We start from the raw sequence: 4,354 nt of genomic DNA on the forward strand, positions 1-4,354 counted from the left end.
CCCAAGGTTGAGGGGCTTTCACCCAGCCCCTAGAGCCTGGCACTTTGAACTTGGACTTAAAGCCTCCAAATTGTAAGAATAAACTCCTGTTGTTAAGGCCATCCCATTTGTGGTATATTCCTGTCAGAGTGGCACTAGGGAACCAGAACAGGTGGGTGCTGTGTGATCCCACAGTGGTGATGGTGGGTGCCTGCGAAGGCATCCTGCAGGGCTTTGCTTCTAAGCTGATGCTTCAACCTGAGCAAAGTCTCTTACCTTTCTTTTTGTTTTTTTTTTCTCATAACAAAAATCATCCCAGGTCTCTGATTTGGACTCTTCATTCCTTCCTGTAGACCAGAGGTCAGCTAACTATGGCCCTCAAGCCAAATCCAGCGCAACCTGCTTTTCTCGATAAAGTTTTATTAGAACACAACTGCCCCATTCGTTTATGTATTATCTGTGGCTGCTATTGCACTTCAACAGCAGAGCAGTTGCCGTATAGACTATATGGCTGTAAAGCTTAAAATATGTATTCTCTGGCCCTTTACAGAAAAAGTTTGCTGACCTCTACCATAGACCAGTAGAAAAATCCAGTTCCTGCCTCCCAGGAGGTGTCATTTCACGAAAGTAAACAGACTGCTGGGTCATATACAGAGAACATTATAATCAATCCTCTTGAGGAAAAGCTGAATCATTTTGAAGAGCTGAGTGGGGAGTACAGATAGAAGTCAGTGATGAGCAGAAATTGATGAATGTTTGTCTTCTCCTTCATTTCCTACTCTGCTGTTCCTTTCTCTGTTTTCTTTATTCCCTGAAGGAATCCACATTCATTTTCTTGCCTACGATGTCTAGATTTACACTTTGAAGGTTTCTAACTTCTGAATTTACATTTTTCATGACACCTGCTTCTCTCCCTCTGATGAGAGGGTAAAGGTACAGTTTGGTTTGGAAAAGTCTGAGTGAGCCCATTTTTTCAATAATGCACCTTTGCTATTCTCACTTCCATGGAAAGTAAGATTGGCTTGTTTAAATAAAGAGAAAAATCTTTATTTGTGTTGAACAAGTAGATAATCTGTGTGCTCCTACCTTTTTATTTGGAACAAAAATCTGCTTAAAGAGCTTCACTGGTAGATCAACAGTCCCTTTATCAGCGCAGCTCATTTGCCTTACGTGGCCTTTTCAGGAACCTGCCCCTCCAGAGGGGCCTTGGCAAGCCACCAGTGCAGCCCCTATGGGAAGCCTGCTATAATGGGCTTTGTTGTTCTCATTACCATGAGAGATCATCTGCACAGCAAGACAGCTTGTGTGCCATTGTACGGCCTCACTTCTGTGTGTGTGTGTATGTGTGTGTTGCACATTTTCTTTTAGGATCACCCTAAATTTTCTTAGACTATTTATAAAAATAATGCATGCTTACTATAAAAAAATAAAATAATAAAGGAGAGTCATGGTATCAAGAGTACTGTAAAATCCCTGCCCCACTAGTCATAGACTCCCCGGAGATCACCTGAACCATGGTTTTCTCTGCAGAAGGTGTCAGTACATATACATCAGGTTGGACCATATGAAGTTGTAGGTTGTTGTTAGGTGTCTTTGATTCGGTTTTGACTCATAGCAACCCTCTGAACAACAGAGTGAAAATCTTTCTGTCCTGGGCCATCCTCACAATCATTGCAGTGCTTGAGCCCATCATTGCAGCCACTGTGTCGATCCAGCTCACTGAGGGTCTTCCCCTTTTTCGCTGACTCTCTACTTTACCAAGCTTGATGTCCTTCTCTAGGGACCGATCCTTCCTGATAATATAACCAAAGTACAGGACACAAAGTCTGGCCATTCTTGCTGCTAAGGAGCAGTCTGACTATACTTTTTCCAAGACAGATTTGTTCATTCTCCTGACACTCCATGGTATATTCAATATTCTTTACCAGTACCATAATTCAAATGCATCAGTTCTTCTGTAGTCTTCCTTATTCATTGTCCAGCTTTCACATGTGTATGAAGCTACTGAAAATACTCTGGCTTGGGTCAGGTGCACCTTAGTCTTCAAAGTGACATCTTTACTCTAACTAAAGCTTTAAAAGAGGCTTTTCCAGCAGATTTGCCCAATGCAATACATTTGATTTCTTGACTGCTGCTTCCATGGGGGTTGTTTGTGGATCCAAGGAAAATGAAATCCTTGACAACTTCAGTCTTTTCTCCATTTATCATGATGTTGCTTACTGATCTAGTTGTGAAGATTTTTGTTTTCTTTATGTTGTTGTTGTTGTTAGGTGCCATTGAGTCAACTCTGACTCATAGCAACCCTGTGTCTAACAGAGCAAAACACTACCTGGTCCTGCACCATCCTCACCTTGCTGTTGCTTTCTTGATGTTGAGCTGTGATCCATACTGAAGGCTGTAGTCTTGAATCTTCATCAGTAAGTGCCTCAGGTCTTCTTCACTTTCAGCAAGCAAGGTTGTGTCATCTGCATACTGAAGGTTGTAAATAAGTCTTCCTCTAGTCTTGATGCCACATTCTTCTTCATGTAATCTAGCTTCTTGGATTATTTGCTCAGCGTACAGATTGAATAAGTATGATGAAAGGATATAACCCTGACACATACTTTTCCTGATTTTATTTTATTTTCACCAGAGCACAAATATATATATATATATACTTTATTGTGTTGGGTTATGATTTTAAACCATGCAGTATCTTCTTGTTCTTTTTGAACCAATGCCTTTTGGTCTATGTACAGGTTCCTCATGACCACAAATAAATGTTCTGAAATTCCCACTTTTCTCAATGTTATCTATAATTTGTTATGATCCACGGAGTGGATTGCATAGTCAATAAAACACAGGTAAATGTCTTTCTGGTATTTGCTTTCAGCCAAGATTCAACTGACATGAGCAATGATATCCCTCATTCCATATCCTCTTCTGAATCCATCTTGAATTTCTGGCAGTTCCCTGTCAATAAACTTCTGCAGCCACCTTCCAGACTTTTTGCCAATTCTGACACCAGCCATCCCTCCCGTGGCACTCACTACTTCTCTGCTGGGTTCGATAACTCATTGCAGTGGCCATAGAGAACTCACAGATAATACTCTCGATTGTGGAGTTTATTAGGGAAGTAACAGGTTACAATTCAGGTTCAGGAGTGCACTTAGGATACAATTCTTCCATCAGGACAGCCTCCCCTTGACCATGCCAATAGACATGCCTCTCTCTGGCCCTTGGCCTCTCGGCCTGGCTTCTGCCCTGCTCAGGCTAGTGTTACAGAGCTCTTTTAGTCAGCTGGTATGTGTACCTAGGTGCACCCTATTCTGCCAGTGAGGCTCCTGCCCAAAGGCACTCAGCTTTCTCACTCCGTGGGCCAGCAAGCCCACCGCTTTGTCTTGTCCAGTCTCTCGTTCTGCTGCTGCTGCCTCTCTGCCATCTTCTCAGCGCAGGGATCTTTTTAAAAAAAAAAAAAAATTGGGGGGGGGGGATTCTTTTCAGTTTATTGCATGAAGGAGTTAAACAGTCCAAGTTAAAGGTGGACCCCAAATAGTTACATTATAGAAGCTGTGAGGTTTTACACTTGTAACAAGGGAGAGAAAGGAAATTTTCCATTGCAAGGAAATCCTCACTTAAGTTTCAGTGAGCCACAAGCACTTACAACCCATGAACCTTCAGCTGGTCGTCCTTAGCCAGTCCAGTCTCTATAAGGAACTGGCATATGTTCTTGCACTGGTCACCCTGTAGCTGAATTACTTCTCCATATCCTGTATGCTCAATGACAGTCCCATTGCAGGCATTCACTAGTTTCTTTTTATTGTAATCATCAGTGATCCCTTGTACAGTGGTAAGAGTCTTCCTGCCATTTCTCTGTTGAGTTCTTGTGGGTATAATCCTCAGTCTCAGAAGGAAGTAGGTCATCACCCTTACTTACATCAGCAAAAGGGTCGAAAGAGTGGAGCTTCTGGATAGCAGACATATGATATGATTCCTTTTCCTTGGTGGAAACGGCCTGTGGAAGGCAGTGGCAGGAGAGGGCGGGTGGGGGGTGAGGGAGTGTTGGGAAGTGAGGGGGCTCAAAGGAGGGGGTGCTGAGTCCTTGACGGCAGCCCAGTGACTGAGGCCTCAGTGCAGGGATCTTGCATCCAAGGATATGCTCCACTCCCAGCTCTTCTGTCTTGATGGTGATGAGATTCCTTGCCCCGCTTCCAGCCTCTGTTGTTGTGTTGTTATGTATTGTTGTTATATGTTATGTTGTCTGTGTTATGTGTTGCTGTGTGCTATGAGTCAGCACATAACCAACTCATAGCGACCCCTCCTTGGGTTTCCGAGGCAGTATCACTACAGAAGTAGATTGCCCCATCTTCCTTCCGAGGAGTGGCTGGTGGGTTTG

General features: G+C 43.3%; 1 protein-coding gene across 1 annotated transcript in view; it reads left to right on the plus strand.

The window, feature by feature from the left end:
* SH3KBP1 (SH3 domain containing kinase binding protein 1) overlaps positions 1-4,354 on the plus strand; it is a 370,819-nt gene that overhangs the window by 134,771 nt on the left and 231,694 nt on the right. The gene's annotated exons all lie outside the window — the stretch shown is intronic.

This window comes from Orycteropus afer, unplaced genomic scaffold (genome assembly GCF_000298275.1).
Source record: "Orycteropus afer afer isolate SDZICR_OR568_19922 unplaced genomic scaffold, OryAfe1.0 scaffold00404, whole genome shotgun sequence".
Lineage (NCBI taxonomy): Eukaryota > Metazoa > Chordata > Mammalia > Tubulidentata > Orycteropodidae > Orycteropus > Orycteropus afer.